Below are 16693 nucleotides of genomic sequence, written 5' to 3' on the forward strand. Positions count from 1 at the left end.
GCTTAAAATAAAATTAATAAGTTTAAAATAAAACCTTAGTGATTTCAATTTAGGAAAAAAGTTATTGTAATACAAATATAGATTATGTTTAATAGCCTCTTTTTCACTTCTTCTATATTAAATACAATTTTGAAATTTTGGAACCTAATGTGGAAATAAATATACATTGCTAATCATCTTTAAGGGGAGTTTGTGAACAATAATTTTTTTTTTTAGTTTGATGATCCAACTGTCATATTTAAATGGACGTTTGGAGTTCTTTTGCAGATCATGCAAAAATTCAATAAACTTGACTAAGTTCTGAGAATTTTTAGATTAGACTTCTTTAATTTTGTCTTTAATATGTAGTCAGTATATACTTTTTTGTTTTGATTACTGGGATGTCTTTCTTGTATATTTACATGGTTATTTCTTCCTCTAGGGTTTTATTTAAAATTTAGGTAATGGGATCCACACAAGAAGAGGGGGTGATGGGTTGAGAACATGCAGGGGACACAGAAACATGATGACATGGCCAGGGACACAGCTTCTGTCTTTGGGGTGAGGGCTGGCCCTGGGGTGGGAGGGAAAGGGGGGGTCACTGAGGCTGCGTCCCCTCCCCCAGGGAGCACCTCTGGGCTCTGGGCCCGGCACCATCCTGGGCTCCGAAACTTCCATCTCTGTGCGTTTGGCTTTTATTTTATTTACTGTGGATGCAGGACTAGCAGAGCCAGGTGATACCTGATTGGCCCCAGCACAGGGGTCACAACTCTAACTTCTTATCGTATCTCTAAGATATTTAGGATGTGCTACCCATGTTCTTTCCAATAAATGGGATGAGTCTCATTTGTATGTACTGTTAATTTATCATTTGACAAGATTGGCCTCCAGCTAAACAAATTGTAGTTAACCATTTCTTGCTTCGCTGGAAATTTACATTGAGACTTTTGAGTAGGGAAATGTGATAGATATATTGCTATCCACAGGATACCAAGAGTTAATCTTCTTATTTTAAAAGTGTAAATGTTTAGAAGGAGTGGTTTCACTTTGGGGAATAACTTATTATAATACAAACACAGATCACTTCTAATAGCCTCTTTTTCTAGTTCTTTTAATAACTTAATGAATTTTCTTTTTGTCTGTCTTTGCTCTTTGTTAATGTTGATATGCTGTCCTACTTTTTAATTGCTTGCATCATTAGAGGATCTGTAAATCTCATCTTTTGAAGGAATTAAAGGGGAATATCATGTAGTATTACTGTTTTTCAAAATACACCTCCTATTTGAAGATTTGATGATGCATTACTAAATACAAATTAGTTTTATACATATGTACACACACTGATACATACACAGACATATGCTTTTCAGAGAAGAATTTCATAGTATCAAATCACTGTAGGAAATGTTATTAAATAGGAATGAGAGTCGTGAAGACAAATCAGCTGTCATCTCTCAGGTTAATGATGAATTTGGAAATGGGATTTTCCCCCAACACTTCCCTCCCCTCACTGATTTTTCACTGCGCTCTAAATGATGAGTAGTGAAGAGAAAGAGAGGAGGAAGGCAAGAATATGTTTGCGTGTTTCGTACATAAAATTTGTTTCAGTGCTTTAAAAAGATACTAATATTACTTTATCTTATGTATTTTATTTGAAATAAAAATTTCCAGTCTGCTGTTATGGGTTAAAGCATGTCATATTCATTATTGTTATCATAATGAAAATTTAAGGTTTAGACATTACGAATGTGTTTAATATTGTTTGATCAGTGGGTTGAAATGATCCTTTTATATAACAAGGATATCCTTTTATATCCTTGTAATTATATTTGAAACAAATACTGTATAAACCTCCTTTCTGCGGTGGAAATAAGATTCACAGAGAACTTTTATTCATTCAATAGGTGTTCCGTTTCAAAATTTATTTTTCTTTCAGCTAAGTAAATCTTTGTTTGCAGTAGGTGTATGCAAAGTTCAGGTCTGTGGAGCTTTTGGGTGCTGAGTTTGTTTCCTGTTTATTATGTCCTGGGAAAGAGCTGTCGTAGTTCCACCTTAGGTCCCCTGAGCCCCCCCCCTTCCGCCTGTTCTCGCTGTCTGCCTGCTGGTTGGGCTGTAGGAAGGCTGAGGCCCACAGAACCAGCGCTCCCACAGTGGTCAGCCGGAATCCATCAACACCTTATCCAACTGCTGCCAGTCACCTGGAAATGATTGTTTTAAACTATTCTTTGGTAATGCTGTTTGGTGGCCAGTATTTAGTACTGACCATTGTGAGTTGATACAAATATTTGAATATTTTGCTTATTTTGCTCTGACTTTACAAAAAAATGAGGATGAACTGAGAAATTGGGTGATAGTATTAGTGATGAGAAATTTGAAAAATGTAATAGAAAAATGTGAGACACTTGGAGACGATGAGTGTAGAAAATTTTTGTCTTGATTTTTCATTGCCCCTTAACAAGAAAGTAAGTCCTTGGTGGAGATTATTTTAGAAGGCAAGTATAAATTAAGCATTTCTCCTCCTCCTCCTCTCCCTCCTCCTCCTCTCCCTCCTCCTCCTCTCCCTCCTCCTCCTCTCCCTCCTCCTCCTCTCCATCCCCCTCTCTACCCCCTTCCCATCCCCTCTCCACCCCCTCTCCACCCTCCTTCCCATCCCCATCCCCCTCTCCACCCTCCTTCCCATCCCCATCCCCCTCTCCACCCCTCCCCATCCCCCTCTCCACCCCTCCCCATCCCTATCTTCACCCCCCTCCCCTGTCCCTCCCCATCCCTTTCCACCCCCTCTCCACCCTCCTTCCCATCCCCATCCCCCTCTCCACCCCTCCCCATCCCCCTCTCCATCCTCCTCTCCACCCCCTCTCCACCCTCCTTCCCATCCCCCTCCCATCCCCCTCTCCACCCCCTCTCCACCTTCCTTCCCATCCCCCTCCCATCCCCCTCTCCACCCCTCCCCATTCCCCTCTCCACCCTCCTCTCCACCCCCTCTCCACCCTCCTTCCCATCCCCATCCCCCTCCCATCCCCCTCTCCACCCCCTCTCCACCCTCCTTCCCATCCCCATCCCCCTCTCCACCCCTCCCCATCCCCCTCTCCACCCTCCTTCCCATCCCCATCCCCCTCTCCACCCTCCTTCCCATCCCCATCCCCCTCTCCACCCCTCCCCATCCCCCTCTCCACCCCCTCTCCACCCTCCTTCCCGTCCCCCTCTCCACCCTCCTTCCCGTCCCCCTCTTCACCCTCCTCCCCATCCCCCTCTTCACCCTCCTCCCCATCCCCCTCTCCACCCCCTCTCCACCCTCCTTCCCGTCCCCCTCTCCACCCTCCTTCCCGTCCCCCTCTTCACCCTCCTCCCCACCCCCCTCTTCACCCTCCTCCCCATCCCCCTCTCCATCCCCCTCTCCACCCTGTTCCTCTGTCTGGTGCAGAATCTCGTCTAGCTCCCATTGTATATATTTAGCTGCCGCTCTTTGGTTTTGGCCTTGTTTCTGGAAGTATCCTCTGTGAGAGCAGGACTACCGATAATCTCAAAAGTCTTACTACTCCAGTGGTTATAGCAGTAGTGCCTGTTTGGGGGGGGAGGAGTTAGTTGGATGAGTTTGAATTTCAGCACTACCACTTCTAGCTCTGTGACATGAGCACTTTGACTTTTCACCTGTTTTACTGAAAATGGGGACTAAAGGTTCCTTCTTCATAGGGTGATCTTTGGGATTATTTCAGATTATGTGCACACAGCCCCGCAGATACTGGCAGTGCACTTTTGTTGTTAATGGTTATTCCGGCCTTGGCTTCCGTGCAGCTGCCTGGAGTGAAAAAAATGGGAGCAGTCACATAAGATCTGACTGCTTGTGAGTGGGGTCCAGACGGGTGGGGGGTACCGAGCGCCACGCGGGGAGGCCTCAGATGGGTGGGGGGCGCCGAGCGCCACACGGGGAGGCCTCAGACGGGTGGGGGGCGCCAAGTGCCACACGGGGAAGCTTCAGATGGGTGGGGGGCACTGAGCACCACATGGGGAGGCCTCAGACGGGTGGGGGGCGCCGAGTGCCACACGGGGAAGCTTCAGATGGGTGGGGGGCACTGAGCACCACATGGGGAGGCCTCAGACGGGTGGGGGGCGCCGAGTGCCACACGGGGAAGCTTCAGATGGGTGGGGGGCACTGAGCACCACATGGGGAGGCCTCAGACGGGTGGGGGGCGCCGAGCGCCACTCTGGGAGGCCTCAGACGGGTGGGGGGCGCCGAGTGCCACATGGGGAGGCTTCAGACGGGTGGGGGGCGCCGAGCACCACATGGGGAGGTTTCAGACGGGTGGGGGGCGCCAAGCGCCACTCTGGGAGGCCTCAGACGGGTGGGGGGCGCCAAGCGCCACTCTGGGAGGCCTCAGACGGGTGGGGGGTACTGAGCGCCACACAGGGAGGCTTCACATGGGTGGGGGGCGCCGAGCGCCACACGGGGAGCTTTGGATTCATCAGGGAGCGCTGTGGTAAAGGATGGTTAGCTTTGGGTAACATTGGTTCTGTTTGTGTTGAAGCCTCTCATAGGCTAAGAAATTTAACTTTTAACTTAATGTATTTCTAGAAAATACATTCTAGGTTCCAAACAAGTTGACTTACAGATGAACCTGACTATGTAATTTATTTGTTTGTATTTCTCAGCAGAATTATCCTGATGATATTTAGTATGAATGTAAATCTCTACCCAGAATAAATTTGTTGGTCTAGGTTAAAATTGTATCCCTGTCCAGCCCAGGGTGAGTGGCGGTTGGAGTTTTACTGGCAGGTTGAATTTGTATTGTCGGTTTTCCCTCTGAGCGCTGGTAGATGCTCTTGAGACAGCCAGCCAGAGACAGGAGTAGAGTCTGCAGGAACTTTGTTTAAGCCACTAAACTTACACAGTAGTATGGTGAGTCAGAATTTTCTACATTTTATTGAAAAGAGATGTCAAGAAAAAAATTTAAGGTCTCCTAATAATACAATAATTACTCTATATATAGTAGTTTTTTATGAGCCCAGTTAATTAACCTTATTTGGCCTGTTCCAGTGGCATTGGTTTTATAACTAGCAATCTATAACTATAGATGTGTGATTTAATGTAAAGGAGCTTTATGTGACCAGGGGAGCTTAGATTCTGGAACAGTAATTAAAATAGAAAGTTACAAGCATAGTTCACTTCTACATTCTGATTTTTCTAAAGAAATACATTAACTAATAACTTACAAGGCCCAATAATTTCAATTTTGTTTTCTTCTGGCTTTTCATTCTGCGATGCCTTTTGCACTGACTGGGACAAGACAAACCTAGATTAAAGCAGTTCAGCCTCTGTGAAGAAGATGAATGTTGACCCTTTCTGTATCACAGGGAACTCTAGAATGTACACATTATGTGGAGTTATTAATTACTAGAAATAAAAGTGTTAAATTTTTTGAACATTACTTATGATTTTTATATTTTTTAAAAGTTTTACATTTTATTCTATAATTCTTGAAACATGCTTAAACTATTTTAATCAAGATAGCTCAGTAATTCTGCTATGATGTTTTAAGTTTTGGAATAGTGACATCAACTTGTTTTAAACTATTTTAATTCTGTGTCATTAATACTGCCACATTTGCGTGATTAATGAACAGCATTGACAAGAGACCCTGTTAGGTTATGGGAGAGCCGTATTTTCTCGTCCCGCATTCCTCGGTCTCGTCGCTCTCTCGTATCCCCTCTCTGTGCTCAGCTGCCTTCAGCGGCCTCAGTGGACTTGCCTCTGTCCCCCGAGGCGAGTCGTGCAGTCTCTCTCTGTCTTACTCAAGGCGACTCACGACAGTTGGTGTTTGTGACCTAGTGATCGTCCGTGATGTGCTGGGCCAGGTTCTCGCTCAGTCTGGCTTCACCGTCCTTGCTGCGGACTCCTAGGTCTCCAGCCGAGAAGCACAGTTTTGCCTGTTTGTATGTAGTGTGAAAGCGGGGATCTCTCATTTCCTCCGTGTCCTGATGTTTCTCTCTGCTGCTGGCTTCCTCGGCCAGCGGAGCTCTGATGAGCGTCACACACAAACAGCAGGTGACTGCTGCGTCCTCACTCGGCTCAGGCGTCCGGAAACTCACTGTGGGAGTTTTCAGAAATTTGTTCTAATTAAAATTAATTATTAGACAATAAGAACTGAAAAACTAGTGGGATTTGGGGCTTTGAATTAAAATAGACTTGAATGTATACATCGCAGTTTCTGCTTTTACTTGATTTGTGATGTTGGGGGAATTATACCTTCTTTGAAATTGCAGTGTTATTAGTAAAATGAGCATCTTATTCATATTGATAGAAGATTACATGAGTTTACTAATACCTGACTAGAGTTATTTATTTTATTTATTTATTTTTTGTATTTTTCCGAAGCTGGAAACAGGGAGGCAGTTAGACAGACTCCCGCATGCGCCCAACCGGGATCCACCCGGCACGCCCACCAGGGGGCGATGCTGTGCCCATCTTGGGGCGTTGCTCTGCCGCAGTCAGAGCCATTCTAGCGCCTGAGGCAGAGGCCACAGAGCCATCCTCAGCGCCCGGGCCAACTTTGCTCCAATGGAGCCTCGGCTGCGGGAGGGGAAGAGAGAGACAGAGAGGAAGGAGAGGGGGAGGGGTGGAGAAGCAGATGGGCGCTTCTCCTGTGTGCCTTGGCCGGGAATCGAACCCGGGACTCCCACACAACAGGCCAACGCTCTACCACTGAGCCAACCGGCCAGGGCCTAAGTTATTTAGCCTCAAGTTTTCCTTGTCTTTAAAATGCAAATAATAACCTGCAGCATTATGTAACAATTGTTGAGAGATGTGTATCTGTATTCAAATATTTCTGAAAAATATTTCTGAAAATAATTCAAACTGTAAGGGAGGGGATGACCTTGGGACGTATTAGTTTTTATAGGTTTGTAGTAAATTACCAATAACTTGGAGGCTTAAAACAATGCTCATTTTTATCTCAGAGTTTCCATGGGTCAAGCGTCTGGACACGACGTAACTGAGCCCTCTGCTCAGCATCTCCTGTGGCTGATAAAGGGGTGTCAGCCAGGGCTGGGGTCTCCTCCGAGGCTTGGGGTCTTCCAGGTTCATGGGGCTGTTGGCAGAATTCATTTCCTTGCAGCTGTAGAACTCCTGGCAGCTTCCTGCTTCAGGGCCAGCCAAGGGTCTCTCTGACCCTCCTGATTTGGTGGGGCCCACCCAGGATAATCTCTCTCTTGATTCACTCTGTCAGCCGATCAGGGACCTTAGTTTCCTCTGCGAAGTCCCCGACCCCTGATCGCCATAGAATGGAACTGAATTGTGGGGTACTACCCAGCACATTCACAGCTGCTGTTGGCACTCCTGGCGAGAGAGGGGGTTCTAACAGGGAACAGCAACAGGGGCCGGGAGTCTTGGGTCTGTTTTAGAATTCTGCCTACCCCAGAGTGGAAACGGGTTAGGAAAGACTCACATTCCTAACTTCATACAGTCCTGAGCTTGAAAAATTTAAACATAGTACACAAAAAGACTTTTAAAAAAGTTCTTTTTATTTACTTGGCAGGACATTTTCTCTAGACCTCCTAAATGAAAATTGGAAGCTCTAAATTCTAGCAGGAACGTTAGTTAACATCGATGTAGTCAGCGGCAGCAGCTCTGTGGTGTTGACTGAGCTCTGATGATGTCTGAAGCGCTAGCCAGCAGAAATGAGCAGTAAGTGGTCAGACAGCAGCTCATTTTCTCCCTGGGGGCTGGGCTGGGGGCCACCACGGGCCCTGGGTCCCCTGGGGCTTGCTCAGTGGCGCTGCTCCGGGAATGAGGGCTGGCAGTGGGCTGCCCACTGTATGTGGTGCCCTCGCTGTTGCCTCTGAGTGTACAATTGTACAAATATAGTTTAATGAGATCATGTAACCCTGGTGGAGGATTTTTTAATCTTTTGAGGAACCTTTATAGGTTTTCCACAGTGGCTGCGGTCATGAGGGTTCCCTTTTCCCCACATTCTCACCAACACTTGTTTGTGGGTTTATTGATGAGAGCCATTCAGACAGGTATGAGGTGGTAGCTCATGGTGGTTTAAATTGGTCTTTCTCTGATGATTAATGGCATTGTGCATCTTTTCATATGTCTGTTGGCCCTCTCTCTCTCTCTCTCTCTCTCTGCACCCCTGTGTTCATTGCAGCATTATTTACAATCACCAAGATATGGAAGCAACCCAGGTGCTCATCGGTAGACAAGTGGGTAAAAACATTGTGGTCTATACAGGGTGGAGCAAAAGTGAGTTCTGTTGTTCATATGGAGAATAATACAACAGTTAATAAATAATGCAAGAATAATTGTGTTTTGCATACTCACAACCGTAAACGTACTTTTGCTCCATCTGTATATGCAATAGAACATTATTACTTGGTCATAAAACAGAATGAAATTTGGCCTTTTGTGACAACACGGATAGACCTAGAGGGTGTTATGCTAAGTGAAATAGGTCAGACAGAGAAAGACAAATACCATAGGATTTCACCTACACGCGGAACCTTACTAAGTAAGCAAACAAAATAGAAACAAATTCCTAGATGCAGAGAACAGGCCAGTGGTCGTCAGAGGGGAGGGCAGTGTTGGGGGAGTGAGAAAGGTGGAAGGGACTAAGAAGTTGCCGAACAGTCGCCGGGATGTGAAGTACAGCTCAGGGAATAGAGTCAGTAACACTGTGATAGCTATGTATGGTGCCGGGGGTACTGGGATGATTGGGCTATCACTTTGTGAATTATATTATTGTCTAGCCCACTAGGCTGTACACTTGAGACTAACACAAAACAATATTGAATGTAAACTGTCATTGAAAAACAGTAACAACAAAAAAGAAATTTTCCTTAGTTACCAGTGGAAGGTTAACACTTTTAGTAAACATGTAAACATAAACTTGGGTACTAGAGTGTGAAATCAGTACTCTAAGCTGAGATGACTCTCACCCATTAATGTTTATTAAAATAGATCCTCTTTCTTTCCTGCTCAGCTAGACCCTTGCTCACTTCTGGGTATCCTTCCGGGATTCAGGGCGCACTTCAGCTCGAACAGTATTCTCTCTCATGTTCAATTGGATCTAGCCAGACCTGTAGAAATTAGAAATGGATTGGTTACGATTCAGATATGGTACTTTTCTAAAATATGTGATCTTCTAACGGAGGACCCACCAAAGTGGTTAGTTTAGGAATTCTGGTAAAAAAAAATTTTTTTTTTCATTAAATAGGCATTTTATGCTTTTCGGAATTTCTTTGTGTTTTGATTAGTTTCACAGAAGTGGAAAAGTCATCGAGAGAAGTGGTACTGTATTGAGTGGCACCCATTAACAGTGCACGTTGGGAGTGTCACATTGTCACATTGTGTCAGCGCGAGCGGAAGACTGCTGTGTAGGGCAGTGGCCGGCCCACACATGCAGCTGCTGTTGAGCACTTGAAGTCGGGCGAGTACAACTTGGGAACTGAATTTCCTACTTTATTTCTTTTTAATGAAGTTAAACTTAAATAGCTACATGTGGTTAGTGGCTGTCATATTGGGGAGCACAGAATATAGAATGCTTCTCCTGTCGCAGTAAGTTCTTTTGAACAGTGTTGGTGTAAATGAATGTAGTAAAGAACCAACTAAATGATCTTCAATATCCCTCTGGTTCTCAAATTCTGTGCTTTATTGCTTTCCATAAATTACTTTAAAATGCATGTTAATAGGAGATGTAGGTTTATTTTATTAGTGAATTTCTAAGTTGTTCATCTTCCTGTGTATTTTACTTTTGTGCAATGAAAACTAATTTTTTATTGTTGATTTCAAAGGAACTTAGTTTTTTAAGCATCACAAAATTCCCAATATTAAATAGAGTTGAGCAGCACATGAAATTAATAAAGTCTATTCCAATTATTATACTCTATATTTTTAACTCTCCACAAATTATTCTACTAGTTGATCTGTCTGGAATGAAATCTACCCCCCACCCTAAACACACAAACATTTTTGGTTAAATTTGATTCACTTATTCATCTCAATAGTTATAACATTTGCTTTATTTAGAAATTCCTTCGTAATGATTTAGTGACATATTGTGCTCTGAGTAAGATATATACTTTTGTGGCGAGGATGAAAAAGTGTGTTGTGCTCTGTATCTTTCTGTTGTTTTTCCAATCCTCAAATATCTCTGTTGTTCTGGGTACTTCTTATATGACCCAAACAGAAGTTCTTTCTTTATCACAATTTTTTTTTTTTCCTGCAACATTGCGCTGGGCTAATTTAGATGTGACTTTCCAAAGGGCACCTAACTTGAAAAAATTATTTTTTTCATTTAGGGATTGACAATGCCCAGGATTTTCAGAGAACAGAAAAACAAATATGGGGAGGAGTGAAGTTAAAACACTAATGTAGTTTTTTGTTGTTGTTTGTTTGTTTTAAGTGAGAGGAGGGGAGATAGTGAGGCAGACTCCAGCATGTGCCTCAACCAGTATCCACCCATCAACCTTGTCTGGGGCTGATGCCGGAGTACTGAGCTATTTTTAACACCTGAGCCTGACACACTTGGACCAACAGAGCTATCCTCAGTGCTCAGGGCCATGCTCGAACCAGTTGAGTCACTGGTTGCGAGAGGGGAAGAGGGAAAGCAGGAGGAGAGGGAGGGAGAGAAGCAGATGGTCACAGCAGTATGCCCTGACTGGGAATCGAACCCCAGATGTCCATACGCCAGGTTGACGCTCTGTCCACTGAGCCTCCAGGCAGGGCCTATAATATAGTTTCAAAATTTGAATTTTTACTGTGGGTATGTCAGTGATAGTTGTGTGCATTTTATTTTTAATAATCTAAATAAAGATGTGCAGTCTAGACAAGTTCAGTTTGATTGCAGTTGAGGGTTTTGAAAGATGTAACTCCTTCCGGGAGCTTTAGCTTTACACACTTTGTAATAACAACGCCAGCGGATCCTGGCACCCCCGCCCCCCTTCTGTTTCTCACGAGGGAAGCATTACTGACTTCTTTTTTACAGTAGAGTGCATTTTGAAACACACTGAATTATGCCTATCAAATAGTTTTATAGTGAATAATCTTGTTTGGTTAATGTACACGAGAGGTTAATTATATGGAGGTAGAGACGAATGTGTTGCAAGTTTGCCTAAAACTGGAGAGGGTAAAGGTTAACTTGTTCCTTGAAATCCTAACAGCACAGAACAGAACAGCAGCTCCTAGTCCTGTTCTCTGCCATCTTCTTCACACAAGATGCATTCTTATGCCAGTGAAGTCCAGATCACTAAAAGGCCAAGTGAAAGCATGTATGAAAGTCTCCCATCTTTGAGCTTCCCTTTGTTAGATACTGGCAGATTTGTTTTAACCCAGTGAGTAGTATCACCTCAAACAAAAGAATGTATTAGCTGTGATTTGTTGTTGTTTTAGCTGGTGCTTTAGGATTTCCCTCCCCTCCCCCCTCTTCCTTCTCCACCCCCTTCCCCTCCCCTCCCCTCCCCTCCCCTCCCCTCCCCTCCCCTCCCCTCCCCTCCCCTCCCCTCCCCTCCCCTCCCCTCCCCTCCCCTCCCCTCCCCTTTCTTTTCTTTTCTCTTCTCTTCTCTTCTCTTTCTTTTCTTTTCTTTTCTTTTCTTTTCTTTTCTTTTCTTTTCTTTTCTTTTCTTTTCTTTTCTTTTTTCTTTTAGTGAGAAAGACTCCCACATGCACCCTGACCAAGATCCACCCAGCAACCCCTGTCTGGGGCCAACACTTGAATCAACTGAGCTATCCTCAGCTCCTGGGGCTGACGCTCGAGCCACTGGCTACTAGAGGGAAAGAGAGAAGGGGAAGACAGAGGGGAAGAGAAGCAGACGGTCACTTCTCCTGTGTGCCCTGCCTGGGAATGGAACCTGGGGTGTCCACATGCCGGGCCGACTCTCTAGCCACTGGGCAAACCGGCCAGGGCCTGCTTTAGGATTTCGGATACACATTTCTACTGGTCACAGCCCCTTCCCCTTGTATTATACCACTTCACATACTGCATACCAGCCTCCAGTGGCGCGCTGCCGTTTCTCTCCTCCGGGCCTTGTTGCTACTGTCGTCACAGCTCTACCTGCCCACTGGACATTTTATTTATCCACAGTTGATGAGCATTTGGGTTGTTTCAGTGTTTAGCTATCTTGAATAGTTTTGCCTGGAATAGTCATGTGTAAGTCTTTCTGTAGACATCATGTTTTCATGTCTTTTCAGTAGTTATCTACTAGTGGAGTTTTGCTAGAACATGTGGTCAATTTCTGTCTAACAATTTAAGAAACCGCGCTGGTTCCAAGGTGGCTGTGCCATTTCATATTCCTGCAGCACTGTTTCTCTCCCGTCCCCACCAGCGTTTGTCTCTGTCTCTTCATTACAGCCCTTCTTGTGGATGTGACTGGGGGTTTAATTTGCATTTCCTTTAAACTAATGATGCTGAGCATATTTTCCTGTGCACACTGACCATTCCTGTGTTTTCTTTGGTGAAATATCTGTTCAAATATTTTGCTAATTTTTAAATTGGATTATTTTGTCTCCTTTCTGAGTTTTAAGAATTCTTTACATATGCCTGACCAGGCAGTGGCGCAGTGGATAGAGTGTCGGACTGAGATGCAGAGGACCCAAGTTCAAAACCCTGAGGTCGCTAGCTAGAGCACAGGCTCATCTGGTTTGAGCAAGGCTCACCGGCTTGAGCCCAAGGTCACTGGCTTGAACAAGGGGTCACTGGCTCGGCTGGCACCTCCCCCCCCCAAGGCACATATGATACAGCTATCAGTGAACAACTAAGGAGCTGCAACGAAGAATTGATGCTTCTCATCTCGCTCCCTTCCTGTCTGTCTGTCCAGATCTCTGTCACAAAAAGAAAAAAGAATTCTTTATATATTCTGGATATAAGTTCTTTATCAGACATATGATTGGCAGGTACTTTCTCACAGTTTGTGGCTTATCTTTTCACTTTCCTTGAAGGTCTCTTTTAAAACCTTTGATTTTGCCAAAGTCCAGTGTATCATTTTTAATTTTTTTTTCATTTTTCTGAAGCTGGAAACAGGGGGAGGGAGTCAGACAGACTCCCGCATGCACCCGACCGGGATCCACTGGCATGCCCACCAGGGGGCGATGCTCTGCCCCTGTGGGGCATCACTCTGCGCATCCAGAGCCATACTAGCGCCTGAGGCAGAGGCCACAGAGCCGTCCTCAGCGCCCGGGCCATCTCTGCTCCAATGGAGCCTCGGCTGCGGGAGGGGAAGAGAGAGACAGAGAGGAAGGAGAGGGGGAGGGTGGAGAAGCAGATGGGCGCTTCTCCTGTGTGCCCTGGCCGGGAATCGAACCCGGGACTCCTGTACGCCAAGCCAACGCTCTACCGCTGAGCCAACTGGCCAGGGCCCAGTGTATCCTTTTTAAAGTAACTTGGGTTTTTTGTTGTGAGATTCATGATTGCATCATTTTTGAAAGAATTTTTCCATTGAAAATGGAACGTTAGGCTGCAGATTTTTTAGGGTTTTAAGATGCTGCACCACTGTTACCTGGTCTTCATTGTTTCTGGCAAGAAATCTTTCTTATTTTTTGTTCTTTGTGGGATGTGTTTTTCCCCTTGACTCCTCTGAAGACTTTGCTGTTGGTTTTAGGGAATTTGATTGTGATATGTCTGCAGTCTATTGTGCGGGTGTTTGGCTGTAGTTTCCTCTGTGTGTCCTTCACATGTAGTTCATTGTGAATTTACAGTGCATCATATTTGCAAAATTTACAGCCATTTTTCCCTCAACTATTTTTCTCTCTTTCCCACCCCTTGTGCCTAAATATTGAACTGAATTCTTTTATCTGTGTTTTTTCTTTATTATGTGTTTTATTTCAGATTTTGGAATCTTTCTGTGCATTGTTTTAATCTGCCATTAAATACACCTGTGGTGCTTTTCATATCAGACATTATAGCTTTCATCTCTAGAATTTCAGTTGGGGTTATTTCATGTACTTTCCTTATCTCTACTGAAGATGCAAACTTTTTTTCTCTTCACTCTTTTTTTTTTTTCAATTTTTCCGAAGCTAGAAACGGGAAGGCAGTCAGACAGACTCCCGCATGCGTCTAACCGGGATCCACCCGGCATGCCCACCAGTGGGCGATGCTCTGCTCATCTGGGGCGTCGCTCTGTTGCAACCAGAGCCATTCTAGTGCCTGAGGCAGAGGCCATGGAGCCATCCTCAGCGCCCGGGCCATCTCTGCTCCAATGGAGCCTCGGCTGCGGGAGGGGAAGAGAGAGACAGAGAGGAAGGAGAGAGGGAGGGGGGTGGAGAAGCAGATGAGTGCTTCTCCTTTGTGCCCTGGCCGGGAATCTAACCCAGGACTCCTGCACGCCAGGCTGACGCTCTACCACTGAGCCAACTGGCCAGGGCCTCTCTTAACTCTTTTTTTAAAAATAGAAATTTTTAAAATTGATTTTAGAGAGAGGGGAAAGGGGCCAGACAGAGAGACAGACACAGAGAGTGATATCAGTTTGTTATGCACTTATTGGTTGATTCTTATGTGTGCCCTAAATGGGGATTGAACCTGCAGTGTTGGCGTATGGGGATGATGCTCTAACCACCTGAGCTAACCAGGTAGGGCCCCTCTATTTTTACCCTTTTGAAAGTATGAATATAGTAATAACTTGAAATATTTTTACCTACAAGTTTCAACATTTTTGTAATTTATGTGTAGATTCCATTTATTGGTGTTTCTTTTTGTTTGGGGTCTGAATTTTGCACTTCGTATTCCTGTACCCTTTGATTAGGTGCCAGCCATTGTGAACTTTACCTGGTGGTTGAGTGCTGGACGTGTGTGTGTGTGTGTGTGTGTGTGTGTGTGTGTGTGTGTGTGATGTTTGTATGAAGTCTGAGCTTTGGTTGGGACCCAGTTACATCACTTGGAAACAAGTCCATCCTTAACAAGTCCTTACTTTTAAGCTGTGGTCAGTGGGACCAGAGTGGGGTTTAGCATTAATTTTTCCCTCTTTTGAGGCAGATTTCTTCTCCATGTTTCACGAAGTTTTCTATCTCTGACTGGTTAGGAACAGGAGCTCTTCTTGGTTAGCCTTGAGGCTTATTCCTTTCATTCCTTTGGGGGGCTCTTGCCCCAGCCTCAGATTGTTTCTCTATGCACACGGCTGAGCGTTCCTGTGCCGAGACCTGGAGGGGGACCGCGGATGGCTGGAGCCCTCTCTGCACAGCTTTCTCCTTTCCTCCTTCTCCCTGCGCACGTTCACCTGGGGGCCGCCTCGGGCACTCCGCTCCCGTCCCAGCTTAGGGGGAGCGCTCCAGGCGGCTTGTGCCCCCCCCCACAGCTGCGGCCTGGAGCTCACTGCGCAGGTAGCTGGGCAGTCATGGGGAGTGCCCTGCCTTCTCCTGTCTCTCTGCCACCACAGCCCCTGAGGGTCAGTGTCATGAACATTATTACATTGCATAGTTTCTCCTTTTTTTTTTTTAAAGAGGGAAAGTAAATGCAATCTCTGTAACAGAAATGAACATCAGGACAAGAGAATTTAAAGATGAGGACAAGTATAGATTTCTTTATGCCTGGTATTGAGAAGATGCTATCTTCCATAAGTTTTACTGTGTAAAAATGGTGCTAGAAGTCATTTTAGTATAGTTTGTAAATACAAGAAATACGGAAGTCCCAGTATATGGAAGAACCAATCTGACCACCGTGTGAATACCTTGCTTTTGTGTCATACAAGAAGAGAGTACTGCGTTGCTATGTATGATGTTATTTTTACTGTGCTGTTTTGATAGGTGCATTTTAATATCCTGTTGAGTTGCATGGTAGGACTATTTTCATTAATATAGTTCAGAAGAGAATTTAATGATTGGGGTTGTGTTAGAATACAAAGAACCATTTCCTTTGTAGAATCATAAATTTGCCTTTTAGCAGGATATGTTTAAAAGTGATATATTACTTTTCCTAGCTATACATTTTTTCAGGCTTCCTTATGATAGCAAAATCAAACTGTATTTTGTTTGTTACAAATTTTTCTCTATTTTCTATCCAGATACCAGGTGACTCAAGTATATGTGATAATACATTTATGTTTTCCAGGTAAAAGCAATAAACCCATTTTAATGCTACTGAATTGCTTAACGAATGCAGGAAGACAGGTGTCCTCAGTTCTTACCTCTCAGTCTGTGAAACAGACAGCCCGGAGAGGACAGTGGTGGCAGCGCCTCCTGACTCTGATAGAAGAATTCCGTTCTTCTAGCTTGTAGCTCTGTCGTTCCTCTTTTCATAGTTACGGGCTTACAGAATTGTTTGAAAGTTCTCAACTGATAGGAGCCTGCACTTTGCAGGGACCGTTATATATTGTATCACATGATAAACCAAATACCTATCTAACGTAACTGCTGAGATGCTTAGCTGGAAACTCACTCTCTCTAGGCCGAGTTCCAGTGACTCCGGTTTCCCTTGGACAGAGATGCTGTTCCGCTGTTCCATGCACTGACTGAGCGCTGTGTCCACCCCCATCCCCACCCCCAGCATCCTGCCACGGAGCAAGTGCCGCCCCACGGCAGGTGTGTGTGTGTGGGGGGGAACGCCGCGGGGCTGATGGTCTCCTGGCTGCCAAGGCTCTGGGAAATTGCTACTTGCTCTCCCTGAATTTGAGCTTGGCAGTTGTCCAGGAGCAGTGGAGAGTTAGTTGCATGGAGTACAACACAGCTTATTTTTAGTCGGTGGGTTCCTGCTTTCACACGTAAATCGCAGTGGGCCTTTCTTTTTTAGCGCTCAAG

At 45.0% G+C, this 16693-nt stretch overlaps 1 protein-coding gene and 1 non-coding gene across 5 annotated transcripts in view; one reads left to right on the top strand and one right to left on the bottom strand.

Moving 5' to 3' along the window:
- ARID1B (AT-rich interaction domain 1B) overlaps positions 1 to 16693 on the top strand; it is a 429020-nt gene that overhangs the window by 190529 nt on the left and 221798 nt on the right. The gene's annotated exons all lie outside the window — the stretch shown is intronic.
- TRNAN-GUU (transfer RNA asparagine (anticodon GUU)) lies at positions 6621 to 6696 on the bottom strand. Its single transcript has one exon. It is a non-coding gene; the product is annotated as a tRNA-Asn (tRNA).

Source organism: Saccopteryx bilineata, chromosome 12 (genome assembly GCF_036850765.1).
Source record: "Saccopteryx bilineata isolate mSacBil1 chromosome 12, mSacBil1_pri_phased_curated, whole genome shotgun sequence".
Lineage (NCBI taxonomy): Eukaryota > Metazoa > Chordata > Mammalia > Chiroptera > Emballonuridae > Saccopteryx > Saccopteryx bilineata.